The sequence below is a fragment of the Protopterus annectens genome, chromosome 11.part0, assembly GCF_019279795.1.
Source record: "Protopterus annectens isolate FY-2018-M chromosome 11.part0, PAN1.0, whole genome shotgun sequence".
In the NCBI taxonomy this organism is placed as follows: domain Eukaryota; kingdom Metazoa; phylum Chordata; order Ceratodontiformes; family Protopteridae; genus Protopterus; species Protopterus annectens.
Genome location: NC_056745.1, coordinates 781034651 through 781056900, shown reverse-complemented (window position 1 = coordinate 781056900; position 22250 = coordinate 781034651).

Sequence of the window (22250 nt, the reverse complement as noted above, 5' to 3'; positions counted from 1 at the left end):
AGTAGTACATGAATTTAAACTGTCTCCTGATTTCGTCAAGTATTTTGAAACTGACTAGCCATTTTTTGAATCCCCAAATCACACAAGGACCAAAATGATCCACTGCTGCATTCAACAATGGCTTCTGCAGGATCCAGAACTGAGCCTTTGATGGTTAACAGCAATTTTTAAGGACAAATCTCATGTCTTAAGTGATACATGGGATTTTAACTGAAACTGTCCAATGCTACATACTATGAGACCTGTATTTTTGTTGCCATAGATGTGAAGGACCTGTTTTTGCTAATACACTATGTGATTGGAATTAATTAGTTTTATCAGGCTACCAGTAGTGATGCATTGCTTTCAAATAAGGACATTTTGAGTATTCAGAAGTTCATGAACACAATGTTAAAAAACAATTATGTGCACTTTGAAAGTGAATACCTCCAAAAAGTAAAAGGGATGGTCATGAGAGCTTCCTGTGCCCCTTTGTTTGACAATGAATTTTGGCCTAATATTCTTCTGTAGCTAAGCTTTTTGGATGTTATCTTTAATCTGTGAACAGATTCCTTTCCTAAGTATGATGAGTTTTAGATACATTAACAATTGCCTCAAAATAAGCAATTATAAACAAATATGTATTATTGTCCTTTACCTGCATCCTGGCAACAACGCATCTACACTTGAAGATATCCTGCAATGGATATCCATAACATTTCCACAAAAAAAAAAACTACTACTAGGTGATGTGAATATTGGTTGGTTGGACATAAACTCTAACTCCTCTACATTTAGCATGAACGTTTATGGTTTTACACAACTAATTAATAGCCCCACACATTATAGCAATGCATCAAATTCCATATTAGACTGGATCCTAGTATCAGACCCTAGTAAATATACCACCAAAGGAACAATGTTAGACTCTGTCAGTCATCATCTCTCAATTTAAATGACTAAACATCTCACACATCCATTAACAGAATATTTACAGAACAGTATGCAACCTTTACAAGTTTAACTCAGAAATGTTTATTACTACAGTATTATCTACTAACTGGAACTTCCTAAAAATGCCTCCCCTTACACAATGGTGTAAACAAATTCAATACATCTTCTCTAAATATCCTAAATAGCCTTGCACCTCCTAAAAGAAAGCAAAAAGAGTAAGATGCTAATGCAGGATACAGAAAAAAGCATGGAAAGAATGGCAAAAAATATAAAACACCTCAATATCTTCAAAACTTTAGAATGATTCACAATCATACTAAAAAGCAAACAAATGAAGAAGAAAACTGCATTATAACAACTTTCAGAATAATACTAAACACAACCCTAAAAAATCTTGGGCATCCTTTAAAGAAATCTTACATCCCAGCCAAAAATTCAACCAAAGCCCCTTTCCCAGTAACAACACTCAAAACTGCAATACAGTTCAACTCTCATTTATAGATAGTATAGCATCTCTAACCAAGGATTCCTCAACATTTAATCACAACCCTGCCTGACATCCACATATCACCACATTAACGTTCACCTTCAAACCTGTGCCCACATCCTATGTAAAACTACACTTAAACAAACTTAAACCATATTCTTCTTCAGCTGAAGACCTTCCAAGTGAGTACCTAAAAGTAGCAGCCAATAACATTACCGATCCCATCTCAATCTTTATAAATAGGCCAATCCAGGAATTCCACCTTCCCACTCTCTGGAAAAGGTAACACATTATCCCTCTGTACAAAGGAGGAAAATCAACAGACATTAATAACTTTAGACCTATAGCAATCTTACCTCCTCTTGCCAAAATACTTGAAAAATGTATTCAAAAGCAATTGCTAGATTATCTCCTGCAGGAAGAACTCCTATCCCCTACACATCATGGCTTCCATCCTTCCCAAAGTACTAGCACTGCCTTGTATAGATACTGTCAATAAAGCTAGAGATAATGGCAAACTAGTCTCTTCCTTATTTCTAGACTTGTCTAAATCCTTCAATACACTTTGTCACGTGCAAACTTCTACTTCACATGTCCTTACTATGCCTCTCTTGCCCACCGTTTTGTGGCTCAAAGCTACCTGTCCAATAGTTATCGATCAGCAAAATTGCACTGCATGCTTTCTCCTTACCTTTCATTCACCACCGGTGTACCACAAGGCTCTAGCCTTGGTCCCCTCCCCTTTAACATTTTCACCAACACCCTCTATACAGCCATACAATAGGCCAATCTAATACAATACACAGAGAATTCCACTCTCATTTGCACATCTGACAACATGGTACACCTCCAAAAAATTACTTAGGAACATTTAACAGCCACTGAAACATGTCTTCATAACTCACATGCTCATCCCAAAAAAGACAAAACTACTACTTTTTTCCCCAAATCCCTCTCTCATGAAAAAAAACAGCATTTAAAGTCTTGTCTCTTGATAACACAACCATTGAAGTCACTTCTCATAGCAAATTATTAGGGGTGATAGTGAGTGATTAGCTTACATTCGACCTGCAACTAAAACTATACTTTCCACTACATATCTCCTCCTTATACTTCTATATGGTGCTCCCATCCTTTTTATAACCTCTAGACTTCACACAAATTAAAACTTGAACAATGCTATAACAAGGTTGCAAAATTTGCAGCAAATACCACTCTCTGAACCCACCACTGTATTAAAAAGCATTCTACAGAGCTGTGTTCCCAGTCTGTTATTGCAATCCAGTGAATAGAAACTCCTGTCTGTCTACAAACCTATCAAATCTTCTGGGCATTTTTTATACTTGTACAAGGTTGCTAAGGTCTGGAACTCCTTATCTGTATCCATCAGGTCAATACCATCCCTCCTATCTTTGAAAACCACTCTGAAAGGCTTCCTAGCTAAAGTATGGCTCTGTTCTTGCTCAAAACCAGAATAAACTATATCCCCAAATTTGAACAAGTACCTTTTCATTGCTTAAACCTTCTTACTCTCCCTTCTTCACTTACGTCCTTACTTCTATCAAATTATCTTCCCTGACTTTCTCTCTAAATATACCTTAAGCCTGTTTTTCCTCACTTCATATTGTAATTCCTGTTTGTGTTACACTAACTTAACTTACATTTTTCTATAAATTGTCTAACATTTCTATAACTATTAAATGATTGTCATAAAATTTGTATCATTTTTCAACCAATATTTTGATTTTATCACTAATTTATTATAATTATTTGAACTGCACGTGTTTATGTTTTATTTTTGAAGGTTGTACAATTATTGTTCTTAAAATGTTTTATAATAATTTGGAGCTTGTCTGCCCACACCTCTGCTGAAAATAGACTTCTATCCAATCGGACTTTCCTGGTAATCAATTGTCAATAAATAAACAGTGTAGAGTTTCTTTAGTTTTACATGTGACAAGAATAACTACAACGTGGTTTTCAAAAACACGGCAGGCAGTAGATGAGAATCATTCATTTTTTGGAAGCCAACTTTTTCCAGTGCTTACCTGCATTACTCAAGCATCCACTCTTTGTAGTAGAAAAAGAGTTTATCAAAAGGGCAAATGGTGAGGTTCTCCAGGTTGGTATCTGATGACAGCCAGTTCTTGTTACTGCTAGTCAAACTTGTATGAAAAGAGCTTACCCCACCAAATTAGTGAATAACATAGCCATTGAAGTGATCTCAGGAACTTTAACCATTTTCAAATGAGTTTTAGACTATTCAAGGTCTTCTCAGTTTGGGATGTTAAACAACACTGGGGACAGGCAGTGATCAAATGCCCTGATCTTCACAATTAACCATAGTGTAGGTGAGATGACAGAGATTTTTTTGCAAAACTTAGTCCAGGGGTGCCTGATCCCTTGGATCTAACACAAAAACTAGGTAAAGTCCTTACATTTGTCTTTAAATGCTGTATGAATGTGAAAGAGTTATTGAAAAAATGGCCCAAAAAGTGATAGGAAACATTAACAAAAACAGGGGGGATGTACAAGTGCATGGCCTACTCACAACGTAGGTTTATTTATGACAGTATAAACATCACCATACTCACGTATTCAAAAACTTTATTTTGCATGGATATATAAAACTGTATAACAAGAGTGATAGTTTACCTAGTGCCTTGCTTTACATGTCCTGCTTTTTACATAGGAAAGACAGAGTGGGCATTATGGACTAGGATTTATGAACACACTTAAGCAATAAAAAGGGGGATGAAAAAATGCCCTAAGTAAATATTCAGAGGTGTGTACTAACTTTAAAATGTTCTTTTTTTGTTTTACAAAAGATGCAGATTTTTGAGAGAGGTGGAATTTGGGAAGAAGGCTAGAATGCTGAGTTGCATTGACAGTTGTAATTAAATGCCTGTCAGACCCCAGGGGGTTGAATGAGTATTTTTCTGTTAACAGTGTCTTACAATTAAAGGCACTGGACCTGTAAGTGACTGTCTGAAATTGAGTATTTATTTTTTACTGGGATTTTATTTTAATGTCACAAAAAGTTTTTATATATATATATATATATATATATATATATATATATATATATATATATATATATATACACACACACACACACACACACACACACACACACACACACACACACATGTTTTAACCAGTAAGTTCTAATATTTTAGCATTTTTTGAGGTGACGCTTTATGAATAGCTTGGAGAGGTTTTCCTTTGTCATGTGATTACACTGGTTATTTAAACCAAAATGTAGCCAGTGTAGTTCTGATGAATTTCTTAATAAAGTAGAATGAAGCACTTAACTCTTGTGATTATTTATTTCAATAAATTTCCACTGGATACAAATACAAATTCAAATTGGTTCTTAGAAGGCACAACCATGGCGTTTTTTTTTTTTTTGGATTATACATCAGGTCTGTAAGCCGGAAAAAAATGAATTGCAAGTTTGTTGCCAAGTGAATGGAAAAACTAGCGGACACCAATGAATATGCAGGACTATTAGGTATACCTATCAATATGGGACCATATCTCTGAAACACCTAAAAATACTCTTACAAGTTTCTCAAAATAACATGTATTGTACCTCTTCTCCACAGTGCTAGTAGCTGGTGAGTCCAGATTTAAAATATTGCGACACAAATTTATTTTCAAGCATTGCCCTGTAACTTCACTGCATATGACTTAAGTGGAAGGTAGTCTTAACTTCAGAGCCAAAAATCAATATTTAAGAGAAATATACATGTTTTATTTTACTTCTGTTAAATGCCAAATGATCAAAAGTCATGCAGTCCCCACCAATGGAATCCAAGTGTAGTACAAAATGGCAGACTACGACACTGAATGTTTACTAATGCATGCATTTGGCACTTAAAGCTTGAAAGACCAAATACAATCAGCCCTCTTATGGCTTCTTCACAAAATAGTTACACAATAATGGTGGGATGTTTCTATTTTCACTTTAGGAATTTCAGTGCAACTCAGCTCTGAATTCCACCCAAGCACTTTGGCTGTTACAAACCATAAACTTTGATCAAAGGCGTATTAAAATGAAAAATAAATCTGAAGGAAGTATACAATTTTTACATCTGCTAGAACAGAATCTAAGTAAGATATATTCTAGATAAGTGCAATATTCTCGATCCAGAATGAAAGTGTTATAATATCCAAAGGACATCCAGTGGTTTCTGGACTTTGTAAATGTCAATGCACTTGATTAAACTGTATTCCTAAACATTTGAGGTGTTAATCTTTGTACCATTATTAGAATTTCTACCAACTGCACCACCCCACTTGTTATTCCCCTTTCTAGTCAAATTTTGTCTACAAAAATCTGCTTTGTGGTTCATAATAATTTATCCAGAATTCCACATTATTAAAGAGATTTAAAACTGGTAAGTAAGTTTCCCAAACTTACTTTTAAGAAATGTAAGGTCAGCTATAAACTTAGGATTGCAACTAATTCAATACACAACCATAAAGCCTTTTTCAGCTATATTTGGAAGCTTAAAAGTAGCATACAGTTTTATATTGAATGTATCTCCAATGGTTCCTTCTTACCTGACTGTAAGACATTGCTAATATTCCTGCAGTCAAATTCTTTTCTAACTTCACGCCACCCACCCTTTCCTTTCTTCCATCCATTACCTCTCACATTTGCCTTTCTGAAATCAATTTCAATGGAGTCCTTTTGACAAATTATGAAATTAAAAACACTGCTTCTATGGGTCCTAACAATATCCCCGGATACTTGCTGAAATGTATATAGCCCCACTTAGCAAAACTTCTCCATGAACTCTTCAGCAAGAGCCACTCCACTGTTTATGTCCCCAGCAAATTGAGAATGGCTGTTGTGATGCCTTACATAATGCTGGTCCCTCTACTGACCTTGGGAATTACAGGTATATTAGTCTCACTAGTATTATTTGTAAGGCTATGGAGTATTTTATAGCTAAGTTGCCTTCTATGTCTGGAAACACACCATCTGGCTTTGCAAAAGGCACATCATGCCTGCTCAACCTAATTATCTGTTTAAAAGGGTTACTAAGACCATTGATAAGAGGTATGCAGCCTGCATTGCTTATCCGGACACTGTCAAGGCATTTGACAATGTTTCCTATACTGGAATTATTGATAAACTTTCCTGCATCAATATTAACTTATACATAGCTCACTGCATTGGTAATTGGCTGAGTAACAGAACTGAAGCATTTAATGTTGAGGGTATTTACTCTAAACAGAAAAACATCACTATCTGTAGGCTAGAAGGTTTTGTCCTGGATCCCCACCATTTTGTTATATATTTCTATAACATAAAAGCCAATATCAAGAGACTATAACTAACCAAGTTTGCTTATGATTCAGAAAAAGGTATTTTTTGACATCTTTTTGCTTCTCAAATTCTCCAACAAGGGCTTGGCTGACCAAATGTTTAAAGTATTATTACACTCAACACCAAGAAATGCAGCATAATTTCCTTTGGTAAATCTAGCATCACTACAGATTACCATATAGATAACATTCACTTAAATTGACACAGTCATCAAGGGACCTGGGTACATATGAGGATAACAGACTCTTCTTTGACCATCACATCTCTGTGGTGGTCAGAAAATCATTCTAATTGCACAGCTTATCCTTATAGGTTCATAGGTTCATAGGTTGGTACTGGGCTATCTGCTCGAAGGCATATATTAGCCCAGCCATGTTGTGCGGTATTCACCGCCCCTTTAGTAGTTCCCTCGACCCTTGTACTAGCAGCTAGTACCCTTGGTCCCTATCTAGTAGTGCTGTTGGTGTGATCCCCGGTGTGAACTTTCTGTTACCCATCCACTCATCAAGGTTGCTCTTGAAGAGTGATAGTGAGGGGCTCTGTCTTATGCAGATCGGGACCCTGTTCCATAGTAAGGGAAGTCTCTATGAAGGGAATCTATCCCTCCAGCATGTTCTATTCATTGTTGTGTTGAGGTTTATATCATTTATATCTTAGAGCGTGTAGCTTGAGTAAATTTGGTTTTGCTAAGATGGAGCATGTTCAACAATTCTGGGTTGGACATGGCTCTGTACGTTAGACAGAGATCGCCTCTGAGAAAGCAGTATGCAACAGAGAACAGTCTTAGCTTTTTCAATTGTGCTGCATAGGGCAACTGTTTGAGGCCAGTAATCCTCTTGGTTAGGTACCTTTGTGGTCTCTCCAGCTGCTGGAGATGTCTAGCCAGGTACATTCCAATTGGTGCATTGTACTCAATAATAGGTCTGATGAGGGAAGAGTAGAGGGGCACCATTACATCCTTAGATCTTGATGCGAATCCTTTCAAGATCAGATGGGTCACATAGAAGGATTTTCTAACCACTTTGGCAACATGGTTATCAAAGGAAAGCTGACTATCTACTTGGGTCCCTAGATCCCTTATTTCTTCTTCAGATTTCAGGGAATTATCTCCTATGTTGTAGTTTGCGGGTACTCTGTTTTTTCCAAAGGGGATTACTATGCATTTTTTTGCATTTAGCTTGAGACCATGGCTTTGACACCATGCATCAGTCTCATTTAGGCCCTTCTGGAGGATCTCCATGTCAGCCAGAGACTCTATTATAGCACCCAGTTTGCAGTCATCCGCAAACTTAGTCAGCCACAGCTCTTCTGTGCTTGCCTGTACTTCTGAGAAGTATATGCCAAACAGGAGGGGCCCCAGGACAGAGCCCTGAGGCACACCACTCATTACTGGTCTGGATTCGGACATAGATCCTGCTACTCTTACTTTATGGGATCTGTCTGAGAGCCAGTTTGTGATCCATCTTGTGACATAAGGGTTTATGCCCAGGCTGGTGAGCTTATCAATAATACCTGAATGGGGAATGGTGTCAAATGCTTTAGCAAGGTCAAGGTAAGCTGTGTGTACATCCTTTCCCTTATCTATAGACTGAGTAACTGTCTCAAAGAAATCCACCAGGTTCAGGAGGCATGATCTGCCCTTGATGAAGCCGAACTGTGTGGGGTCCAGCGACTGGAGGTTCCCAATCTCTCCATTTATGAGTTCCATAATGATTCGCTTCATAGCCTTACAGATCAGACTGGTCAAGCTTATTGGTCGGTAGTTCCCAGGGTCAGTTTTGGCCCCACCCTTGTGTAGCGGGACCACCATTGCAGTGTGCCATTCTATGGGCACATATCCTGTGGAGACTGAACAGGGTATTAAGATGTTGGGTTAATTCCTTTTGGAGCTCACGTATTACACAGCCTGGGACACCATCTGGTCCCATGGAGGCAGTGTTTTTAGCTTTAGATAGAGCCTTGTTAACCAATGTATCAGTAATAATTGGACTTACCCAATCCCCTGGAATGGTAATAGGCCCTGTAGGTGGTGAGGGGGGGGATTTGCACTGAACCTGTCAGCCAAGATGTTGTCAATGTCAGAAGGGTCAGTGTATTTTGTCCCATTTTGTACTAGGTCAGAACAGACCTGAGCATTGCCATTTAGTTTTTTGACGTAGCCATAGAAGGCCTTATGGTTATCCTTGACATCATTGGCAACTTTCTTTTCAAAATTAGCTTTAGTTGACTTGATGAGGGCCCTCAATTTCTTACTAATGCTGATCAGGGATGATTTTTCTACTTGAGATTTGGCCTTTTTTTGTATAAGTCTCCTCCTTTTTATTGTAAAGTTTGCTTATATTTATTTTTGTATATTATTATATGTATATATTATATATGTATATTATTCAAGTTATTTCCTCAAGATTTTAAGAAGTTATAGTCCCACTTCATCCCTTGTTAATACCATCATTTAATATAATGCACCTGTCAGTATATATCTCACCAAGCACCTATAACAGGTTAAAAAAACATAATGTTGTCTCACCAAGAATATCTCAGGTCTCAGTATGATTAGTAATTCTGATAGAATAAATGTTCTGTCCTATACTCAGTGTTATAGCCTGAGAGGTCATCTCTGTTTATCTTTCCATGCAATGAATGATCCAGCACTCTTTAAACTCCTTCACCTAAAAAGAACAAGTGGCACAACAAAAACAATTTCTGGAGATCTAAACCTACACTATCACATTAGCTGCACCAGATGACATGACAGATAGCTAAACCAGCTTATCTTCCATTTCTGGAATAGACTGGCCTTACTTATCAAGCAGAGTACCTATCTAACAACTTCCAAAACCAGTCCAGATGACTGGATAAGTGATCACAGATTTTAACCAGAGGTACATGGAAAAAGTCTTCTTAACGGGGGACAATGCTAATCTCCCACCAGCCTTGGGTAATGTGGCTGAGCTTTATTGTCTCTTTTGGATGTAAGCTTAGTAAAAGGTTATGAACCTATAAACATATAACCCCTCCCCAACTAAAAAAAAAACTTTTTTTATTAATGAAAGGCCTAAGAGTGCTTAGGAATGCTTACATCTTTGCCTAATTATACAAAGCAATTTTCTTTTAGTTTCCCTTTGAAACCTCATAACATTTACAAAAAAAAAATGTTTATAGCATTCTCAGAAGCAACAATCACATCAAGCCACAATTACTACCATAACAGATTAAATGTAATTCATTGTTGAATCTGACTCTTCCACTTTGGTGCTTCAGATCATAGAGCTTGAGCCATAGCATGTTACAAAAGAATAAAAGACATCTTTTTCTGAAGCAACATATAGGAGTTTCATATCTGATGCAATTATAACATACAGACCAGGGCTAACATCTACATTCTAAGCAAAAAGTTATATACCCACAAATGGAAACCGGGTGTAATGAACCATACCAGACTATGACAGTAAATTGTCTATTTTTCAAAATCAGTAATTCAAAGCCCTTTGACAGTTTTCTATAAAACATTATCCTGGGAATTAGAGACACAAAATCCACCCAAGAATGCAAGTCTACTCTCAAGGAATTAAATGAAGCATAATACTCTGACTGCAATAGTTAGGTTGCTTTAGTCCATTACAAATTAGCAGACTTGCATGCTATAAATGAAACAAAATCCTTTTTTGGAGAGATATACATGAAGGAGTCATATAACCACCAAATGATAAAAAAGAATTAAACAAACCACCTCTGGAAACCACATAAAGCTCACTTAATATCCAGTCTATTTCATTGCAAGTAAGCACTTTCATCTACTCAAGGCTTCTTCACGCCATCTATCAAAACAATAAAATCAGCCTTTAAATACTTATAGTTGAAATCACATGATCAATAAGTAAGTCACATAATACAGAATAATGACTTAAAACAAGCAAACATATCTACACAACCTATTCAAAAAACTCAAAAGGTTTCAAAAACATAAATAATGCCAATGGTAAAGATATGTATATAAAATGTATGTTATATATATATATATATATATATATATATATATATATATATATATATATATATAAAATAAAAACTATAAACTATCTCAGTCAGGATCCAATAAAGTCCATGTAGGCTCCGTGTAGAGCCTACACAGAATGTATCCATGTACACGACCACTATGATCTCTTGACAGCATGCCATGTATATTAATGGTGCAGGGCACCTAAGAGAGGTCAGAACAACATGGATATTGAATCTCAGTAACACTGACAGAACACCCACATACCTGTCAGCCAATTAACCTGACTGAAACAGGTGCAAGACAATTGATTTTACTAATTTGGATTTATTTTATTTTATTTTTTTTACTTTTATGACTTGTTTGTTTGATGCACCGCATTATTTAGCTATACTCAGCTCTATGCACCCATACATCAGACATGTAAAAATAGAAACTGGATGCATTCAGTTTTTATTTTTTACTTTTATGTGCTTGTTTGCATGATGTGCCACATTATTTAGCTATGCTTAGCTCTACGCACACACCATGCAAACCTGTGCAGGGAAGCTGCATTACACTTACAGTGGCATCTTCGCAGTATATTTGAATATACATAAGCTCCTTCACTACTGTAGTGGTGAGATAGGTTGAGTGATGACCTACAGTGTAGTAGATCCTGCATTCAAGTCCAGGAGAGTGATACCTTCTACATATACTACTGTAAAACTGTGCCAGGTGACTGAAACGTAAGCTCAATTTAAATTTATTCTTCTATTTAGAAAAGGTGTGTGATGTTAAGCATCTCTTAAACATGGGTAATGGTCTGTCCATGCTAACATGGGTTGTGCAAGTTGGTTTTATGCTAAGGGACACTGCATATTTTGAAAGTTTCAGTATGATGAGCAATGATGGGAATGCATCCTATTTAAAGGGCAATAGGCAGGGATTTCACATTATTCCTTGGAACCTGATCTTGAGTATGGATATGACTGTCATGCGGGAAGGAGTGTGCTGTCAGGCACAGCATTGGGCTGTTCAGGAGTCTAGGATTTTTATTGGACTTCTGGTATAGCACCATGGACCCCAGCTGCTGCAGGACAACTATCAGAGCTCAGAATGCAAGTCTGAAGCCTGCAATAGTTTGGCCAGTGACCTAACTAGTACAACTGGTATCCCCCGCACTGAAGAGCAGTGTCATCACCATTATGATGACCTCTGTTGATGGAAGAGGGGTACTTTAGATCACTGGATCCAAGAGGCACAGACAGGGAACACCCCACAGGTATATGAGTATGTTTTGTTGTAATTTATAAATATACAAAGTGAATCTGTGCAAAACTGGTATACATAATGGTTTCCCTCTCTTACCACAGCTGCAGAAGAGAGTGCTTGCAAAGTGCGATCCCATGCAAGATGTTTGGCCAGGATGAGGCAAGCACATGATATGTAAGAAAATCAATAAAGTAATAAATGAATGCATAAATTAATAATATAAAATAAATACAGGCACTGCAGTCTTAACAGTCATGTAGGAATACTGTTTTAGCATCTCATCAATAAAACATAACTATGCTTGCATGTGAAGTGTACAATCATAGACATGTGCCATGACTGTCCAGCTGTCAAGTTTCATCAGTCTACATGGACTTACCTCTCAATTGTCATGACTTTTGCAGAATGTACTGAGTATTGCCCTATATGTCTGGTCTGTTTAGTATATGATCTGGTTTTACTGACCGGTCTCTGCCATATTGGTGAGGATCAATGTCAGAAAAAAATGTCAGTCCTCTGAACTACAGATATTAGACATCTCTCAAAATTCATTGTAATGGCAAATCTGTTATCTAACAACCTTGCTACTATTATAAGAACACACTATAAGCATATTCCCGGTTGTTGTGCCTTTAAACCACCATTATGTACGGTTTGGCCCATAATTTCCAGTGCTAAGAGGTTGAGAGGTATGTAAGTGGAACATCATATATCCAATATAAGCAACATTGAAAGATTGCTGGATGCAATATGATCTGAACTATAGTGTGTGTAACAAGCAGGGTAGTATTTCAATTAATAAACATGATAGCAGTGAGTGGAATTACAAGTAAACCCAAACTGGGTTGGGTCCTGTGTCTTGAGGTTTACTATACCTCTACTGATCATTTTCATGATAATTCTTTCCATGGCTTTACATATAAGACTAGTGAGACTTATGGGTGTGTAGTTTCTGGGGTCTGTAGGTGGCCCACATTTGTGCAGAGGGATGACTGTTGCTGTTCTCCATTCATGAGGCATGAAGCCTGTTTGGAGGCTACAGTTAAATAGTAATTCTAGAAGCCCTGACAAGTCATGTTTCATGCTATTTAGCAGACATCATGGGATGTTGTATGGGCCCATTGATGCAGTGTTCTTGGTCTTATAGAGAGAATTATGGACCTGTTCCATAGTGTAGTACAGAAAGTGATATTTGATGGTATTTCCTGAGGGAAGGTTGAGGGGGAGAGAGGGATAAAGTTGGAGCTGAATTTATCAGCCAGGAGGTTTGCCATATCTTCTCACTCATTATAGGTGGTACCATTTACAATGAGCTCTGCACACAACTGTGTATTACCTTTGAGGTTGTGGACATAGTTATTGAATGCTTTGTGGTTGTCCTCCACCTGGGAGGCCAAAATTACCTCCGATTTTGCTTTGGTAGACTTTATTTCTCCTCTGAGTTGTTTGTTTAGTTTGATGAAAGTGCTTTTATCCTGCAAGGTGCTGCACCTCCTATATTTTGCTGTGATTTCCTTTCTTCTGTTATACAGTCTATTGATTTTGTGATTCCACCAGGATAGCTTGTTTTTTTAGATACTTCTGTACTTCTTCCTGGTAGGTACAGCTGCCTCTCTGCAACTGTTATCATACTTGTACAGGGTTTATGTGAACAGTTCTTCATAGGCAGCAGTGTTCTCTGTGATTATGGGGGCTTGAACTCTTGCCAGGTTATCATTTATTAGCAGGAGGTTAGCCTTAGAGTAGTTCCTGAATATTCCAGGTTTAGCTGGGGGGTCCAGGTTTATTTTTACTTCAAAGGAGACCATTTAGTGGTCTGAGCTTACCAGGGAAGACATTACAGTAGGGATGTGCAGCACTTTCCTATATTGGTGAGGACCAGATCCAGTATGGTTGCACACCTGATTGGTCTACTGACTATGTGGTCCAGGGAGTTTGTGTTTGCAAAATCCATGAATTTCTGTGCCTGTCATTTGGTGTTGTATAGGGTTCCAGTTAATAGAGGGTAATTAAAATCACCCATGAATATGGTATTGTGTTGGATGGTTAGTGTTTTAAATACGTTTAAATACATGGTCTGGGTCTCCTGGGTCAGAGAAGAGGGCCTATAGCTTGCAAGGTACTACTACTTGATTTTGCCTATGGTGATTTGAACAAGGATCAGCTCAAATGCATTGTCTTGTTTGAGCAACCTTAAAGTATATTTATTTTTGATGTAAATAGAGACACCTCTACCTTTAGTCCCTGCCTGTGAAGTAGCCCATCTAAATGTGTGGAATGCATTATAACCTTGCACTGCTGGTGTGCTCTCCACAGCTTTAACCCATGTCTCAGTGACCACACAGATGTTGGCATTTTGTAGGCTGAAGAGACCTTCTAAGGAGTGGAGATTTTTGTTTAAACTCCTAGCTTTGGTCAGTAATACCTTTAGATATGTATCTACTGGCATCATCCTTTGAGAAGGTAAAATACTGCTCAATGCTAGGGTCATACCTGAGGTATGTTTCAGGTCATTTACTCCCACATGGACTATGACTGAGTCATATTGGTACGTGTGATCCAATGACATGGGTGCATGCTTAATGTGGTGGATTAGAGCCCCTGATAAGCAACTGACCATGACTTTCTCCTTACTCAGCCTCGTGAGAGAGACATTAGTATGTCTCACAATGGAGTCTCCAATGACTAGAATGTTGGATTGTGTGGTGGCTTGCCTTATGGGCTTAGAGATAGAGGCTCCTTGAGATGTAGCCATATGTGTTGATGTGGGTATTGTTTTGAAAGAGTGCATTTGGGGCTGCTAAGGGTATTTGTTATGTGTACTTCATCTAGGAGGTCATTGTGGTTTAGGAATGTTACATTTAAGTACCTCAGTATATGTCTGCTTTGAGTTCTGTGTGATGGATGGAGTGTGTGTACTACTGACAACCTTACTCACATTAGGAGGACTTTTATGTGAGAGGTTTGCCTCCAGTGACATAGTGTCAATATATCTCTCACATACCATATTAGTTTATTTGAGAATTAACTGGTTGTCAGTAAACTTGAGGCAATTTCTACATTACCTTAGGATCCCCATATCTACCAAGCTGGTAATGGAGACAGTGGGAAAGTTCATATCCATGGCAACATACCCTTTTTATTGATTAGACAGTTGTAGTGAGAATATTAATCAATGTCAGGAGTATTTGTTTTGAATCTATGAGGACAGTGCTTGTCACTGCAGGCTAGTTGTCCTGTGTGGAACTGGGTATTGGAAAAAATTAAATTGTGCTTTTACAGGAAAAATATTAGTCAAGGTGTCAGTGTCTGTGCAAAGCACTGCCAAACACTTGAGGGGAAACTAATATGTAGGCCCTGAAAATTTAATGATGAAGTATTTAGGCAGATATTCTGAAGTTAGAAACAAATCAACCAGTACTTATTGAAAACCAAGAATTAGCTTGTCAAGGATGAAAAGGGGGGAGTCAAATGAATGGCTACTGCCTGACTACTACTAGTGCTGGTCTCACCACAGCTTCACTCTGCTGGGATACAATGATCCTTTGCTTCTTCTCTCTCCTGAAGAAAAACATTAGCACCAATCCCAAGATAAAAAACGGGTCACAGCCTGTTTGGTGATTGACAGTTTTGTCCCAGAGGATGCAAGGGTCTGTTGGCTTGTTGTAGGTTTTTCCAGGTAGATGTCTTGAATAACAACCAGATCAATCTGTTTAGTTTTGCATGTGCTTTGCCTTGAGTTCCGAGGTTTATAGGATGTGACTATGGTAGTGACCTGATGGTGATTAGGAGCATTGCTGTTGCATTACAATATGATATTCAATGTCAGATGTCATATATGTCCAAGGTTTGTCTAGCAAGGTCCACAGAGGCAGTGATCCATGTTAGATAACATTTTCACAGCACTTCATGCAGTCCGCCTTCAACAGGGTATGGAGGTGCTCTGCTTGACATGGATGTGAGACCTACTGCATAGGAGTGTCAACCTTTGACAGATTTTCCTGTCCCTCCAGCATGTCTTATGTATGTCATATTGCACATTTACATTCCTTGCACATGTAACTGTAGTCCTACATCAGTTCACACTACTTCCATTTGCTGTCTGGTTGTTTGAAAGGCATTGTAGCCTTGTTAGGCCAACGTGCTTCCTGCAAACTTGAACAAGTTTTCTGTGCATGCACAGACATCCATATCTTCATTGAAGAGAGTGCCTATACAGAGTGTGTTTTACGCTGTTAACCCCAAGGGTTTAGCAGCATGACCCTTACTTTGCTAGAGTTGTACATTGTTACATTTGCACGTCTGCTCTTTTAACCATGCATAAGAACAGGATTATGGTTCAGGCAAGTGCCATATGCCTGGCAAAGTAGTATACTCAATCCACCATGTTGTCCCACACGGTCAGGTAATGTTCTACTTTAGAATGATGCCCTAAACTTAATAACATCTTACATGTACGCATCCATCAGGCCACTGTGTACTATGGTCTGTCGTGATGTATACACAAGCAATAATCTATTGCTGATAACATTAGCAGTGTTTGTTGAAGAGACATGGAAGATGTCCCATAGTAAAATGCTTTGCCTGATATTCATACACACACCTAATTGGCTGCAATGAGACTAGAGACAGTACCTGTCTATGCTTACAGAATACTGAACACCACACACCAAGCTGGCTGCAGTGGGAATAGAACCCCTGCCTATCCAAGTTTAGAGACTGTAGAATGCAGTACTTATGGCATGCACCACAGCCCAAGTCTGACATGAGTATGACTCTAGGTACTCTTATAGTAGATGGCATCAGCAGGTCTTGGGCGGGACAAGAGTTTGGAGGCCTGCATCAACTACAAGTTCCAAAAGAGTGCAAACCCATGCAATTGTGGACGTCAGGGGGAAGTCATAGTTATACTCTTCTTTATGGAGAGGCACACACAGTTGGCTACAGTGGGAATAGAGCTCCTACCTAAGTTTATAGACTACAGCACAGATACCATACTTATTGCACATGCTGCAGCACAAGTCAGGCATTAATATGACTTTATGTAATGTTATACTAGAGGACTTGTGCAGGACAAGAGTTTGAAGGCCTGCATCAACTGAAAGGCCCAAAACAGTACAATCCATGCCAGTTGGGAAGTCAGTATGGGATTCACACTTGTTCCTGAGGGAGATGCGTACACACACATACACACACACACACACACACACACACACACACACACACACGCACACACACACACACACACACACACACACACACACACACACACACACACACACACACACACATACGCACACACACACCACACACAGGGGGCTGGATTGAGATTAGAACCCCATCATATCTAGTTTGACAGAATACAGAACACAATAGTTAATGCATGAGCCACAGCTCAAATGTGCTTCATAAATGACTGCAGGTGAACTAATCCTAATGGACCTAACCAAGTCCTGTTATGAATAGCTTGGGAGGACTGCAGAGTCACATTGCTTCCTATTGTCATTTGCGGCTGATAGCCTAACTGTCAGATAATTGTTTAGTAGCCTAGCTATGTGACAGCAGTGCCCATTTTGAAAATATGTGTCTGTTTGCATTTGGATGGGCAAGCCTGTGGGCACAATCAATTTTAGCCTGTCTGTGAGTGAGCACACAACATTATACATGACACAACTTTTTCGGTTGCTGATGTATATGTGGTGAAATCCAGTAGACACAAGGAGATGTAGATAATTTGGGTGTTGTTGCTGGTGTAGATACAAACACATGGCTTCATAATATATGCCCATATTCTTATACTGTGTCATACATTTTCAAGGTTTCCATATGCGGTCTTAGGGAGACTTGGTCTTGAATAATAGGGCACTTGCCACCACAAAGGCAGAATATCTCAACCTTGAATCAACAACATCTGAAAAACACAGGATAAGTAGTGACCATAAAGCCAAGGTTCCCCTGAGGAATATAGGGATGAATAAATCCAAGTCCAGCAGTCTTGCAGCACAATAAACACATTTTATTAAGCACTTTTGTCTCGGTTAATAACGAGACTTCATCAGAATAAAAAACACACAAAAAACTCAAGCTTAAATATGTTTAACCAATTAATCACATACTTAGTCGATTAACTAAAAAAATTCTTAAAAAGATATTCGCATTATATACAAAATTCATCTGGTCAATGCCCTAAATTTTAAAGCTGGAACTATAGACAAAGTTTCATTTAGACCAGGAACTTGATATGAATTAAGCAAAAAATCTCCATTTCAATTCACATAATTCAGTATATAACTCCCATCAACCTCCTCTTGGAGATCTGTGCACTACTTCTAAAATGCCAAATCTAAACCTTTTGAAATATACACATTTAGTAGAATGTCTATATAAGGCATTTTTTTTTCATTTTTTTGTGTAATTCCATAAACGTGTTCATAAATATGTTTACTAAGCTGTCTCTCTGTTTTGTCTACTTAAAAATATGTACATGAATCACATATAGCCAAGTAAACTAAACCCCTCGTTATACAATTTCCTGGTTTAAAAACCACTAAATTAGCCCTATTGGGTAAACAAATGCTTTTTTAATCTATAATATATTTACAGTATGAGCAGCATCCACATTTTGTGGTTCCCTTTTCAAATGGGTTATGAAGTGTAATATTATGCTCAAACAAATACTTCAAATGTTTACCCATTTTGTTTACAAATTTTGGCTCCTCTCCAAAAATTCCTAACAATTCAGGGTTACTTCTGAAAATAGTCCAATATTTTTCATAAACTTTTTAACCTCCTTTGAGCCTTCACCAAATGGTACCACCATACTGCTAGTAAATTGCTATTTCAAGGAATCATTATGAACTCCTACATTTATTATTTCTACACCCAGGAGAGGTCCAAAATTTCAACATCAGTGTCAGTCAGGTTAGAAGAGAATTCTGATGTACTCGGATCCCCTTCAAAAACATTCACACTTAGTTTCCTTAGTATAGATCGCACTCTTTTTTTTTTAATAACACCCTTTCTTTCATTTGTATCATTAGAAAACAGAACCATTAATTTTTTACGTTTCCATGCATATGTTGCTCCATTATTAAAGTCATTAACATCTGTAGTATATTTCTTCATTTTGCATACTTTCAATTCCCCCTTATAGTAGTACCTTCTGTGGCAATTGGACATACTGTAAAATAGTATCTAAAACAAAATCTTTTACATCAGTCAATACAACTAGGGTATTTGACATCAGAATTTTAGTCACTTGTAATAGTGACTGGACAATAGGCTGCAGTTGTGGTGCTGCGGTAGCGTTGTCACCTCACAGTAAGACATTGTCCTGTTCGATTCTCAGCTAGAGCGTATTCTTTGTGGAGACATGCGTTAATGGGCGTACCTTCGCTAAAGTTGTGTGTCAGGGCCGGCAACTCAGCACGTAAAAATCTGCTGCCAATCATTAGCGGACCGGAGTTCCACTGTGGCGACCCCTAACCGGGAAAAGCTGAAAGAAACAACAATAGTGACTGGAGAATATATATGGCAGTATGTATATGTGGAGCCTTTTTTATTGGACAAGCACTGAGACCCTTCAAACAAAGGATAGCGCTACATTTGAGTGATGTCAATTGTAAAAGAACTCGTAGTGCTTTGTATAAGCACTACTTGGAACATGTAGGAGCACATTTTATTTTTGTAGGGATCGATAGAGTTATAGGTGAAAATATCAGTGTGTGTAGGAAACATAAAATTTTGGATAACAAAGAAAAAACTTGGATACTTAGATTAGGAGCACTACATAAACCTGGGTTAAATGAGAATTTATAATTGGAAAATATATATGAGGAAGGTGTTGTTGTTTGTAATATAATTGATGTATATATGTCTTCAGCTGTGTGCATACGTGTGTGTGTGTGTGTGTGTGTGTGTGTGTGTGTGTGTGTGTGTGTGTGTGTGTGTGTGTGTGTGTGTGTGTGTGTGTGTGTGTGTGTGTGTGTGTGTGTATGTGTGCATATATGGTTGTGTGTATGCATGCATATGTTGAAATTGTTGATTTATATGTTGCGTGAGTATATGTACATTTATATATGTATATTTATTTAAAATATATTATTCATACATATTAATTATGTTTTCTTGTCGGGGTTTGATTTTTGAATGTGTAGGCATATATGTATGTAATATATGCAGGGGCACATATATTGATGTATATGTGAATTTTTATTTTTATTTTTTACTGTCAGCATGTTTGTGTATTCGTTTCTTTTTTTGTATTATATTCATATGGGTATATATACATGAGTGTGCCACTTTAAATTTTTAATTTAGTGTTAGTATTTAAGGGTTCGTCGGCGAGACTTCTGGGTTTATTTAACACTAAAGATGCCAATATGGTGCAACAGGTATGCTTTGTTTGACGTGGGAAATTTATCTGAAAGCAGCTTGACTTTATGGAATAAACTTATTTGAATTTGTCCCTGTGATTCATGCAGTTTGTTGTCTACTGAGTGTACAGGTATGGGGCTGTGAATTGGTGCTGGGTCCAGGTGTTTGTAGTGTATGATTATACCCATGCATACATTTCCAGCCTTTAGAAGTCTATATATATATTTTTATTTTTTTTTAAAGAAATTATGCGAAGAGCAATATATTTGCCCTCTGCTTAACTAAGTGTACAGGCATGCGAACTGGCATTTTTTGAACTGTTTGCACATTGCTAAGCAGTACAAAGGTGTGAGGTGCATTGCTTTCATCAGAGACTTATGATTAAATGACCTATAACTCCAACCCACATTTAGCTGTACTCCAGGTTGGGATTTTGTTTGTTAATCCATCTGGCCTCTGTCCCTGTTTCTGCACTGCTTCATTTTGTGCAAACTGGCTAAAACTTATTAAATAGGTTGTAGACATGTAGCACAGTACACAAATGTGGAATTAATATGAACCATAGAATCATAGGAAGTTACTAGGCTAATGGCCCTAGGGCTCTTACAAGCCTAGCCAAGTTTTACCCTTATTTCTATGATAAGCACCTGTTTCTCCTGTCCAAGAGTGACACAGGTGGAACCTCCGGGGTGAATTTATGGTTACCCCAATCATCCAGATTACATTTGAAGAGGACTGATGAAGTGCTCTGTTTGACATGAAGTGGGAGTCTGTTTCAAAAGTGTGGTAATCTCTGAGAGACAAATATGCCCCTCCAGCAGGTTCTATTAAAGTCACATACGAGGTTAAGGTCTTTGGAGCGAGTAACCCATGGACTGTGTGACTTGCAGATGTGCAGCATTTCCAATAAAAGCAGGGTTAGAAGTTGCCTTCTATGCAAGGCAGAGATCGCCTCCAAGTAGTCTGTATGAAACAGAAGAAAGTGAGAGTGATTTCAGACAATCCACATAGGACAGATGCTGAAGACCTTGAATTTTCCTTGTGAGGAACCTTTGTGGTCTTTCCAATTGTTGCAGGTGCTTGGAAAAGTACATAACAAATGGAGTATTGTACTCAGTTGTTGGCCTGATGAGGAAAGAGTACAGGGAGGTTATAACTTTTTTTTCTGGATGCAGTGTCTTTACTTATGAGATGAGCAATACAGAATGCCCTTCATTCCACTGTGGAGACATGGTGATCAAAGGCAAGGTTGCTGTCAAGCTGTGTGCCCAGGTCTCTCACCACTCAGTGCATACTTAGGGCACAGCTACTGATGTGGTAGTTAGCAGGAACATTGCTCTTACAGAAAGGGATGATAACACATTTATTTTACATTGAGTCTAAGGCCATGGCCTTGGCACCAATCATTTGTTTGTGTAAGACCTTGTAGGATGTTGACATTTATTTATTTATTTTGTTATTTATAATTTATTTTATTTTACATTTGTTTACCGGGAAAGTCCGACTGGACACAGGTCCATTTTCAGAGGTGGCCCGGGGAGAAAAGCTCCACATTACAATACAATACGTGAGAGTAAAATGAAGTAAATCATACATACATATTGCATATATACACATCAGGACAACATACTGGTGATTATATGTGTTACATGTATGTTTGCTACACACAACATGACATCATGCTAGTGATTAACATTTCTTACAGTAGACAATCAGAGGTACATTTTTTTTTCTTTTGCAGTTAAAAGTTTTGTAAGGTAAATGTATACAGGTTTGGAAGCTTTCAGGGGAGAAACTGTTTATACATAGCTGTACCCTGACAAATTCTCTTGGTATGGATTAGCCTGGTGAGTGGCATGAGC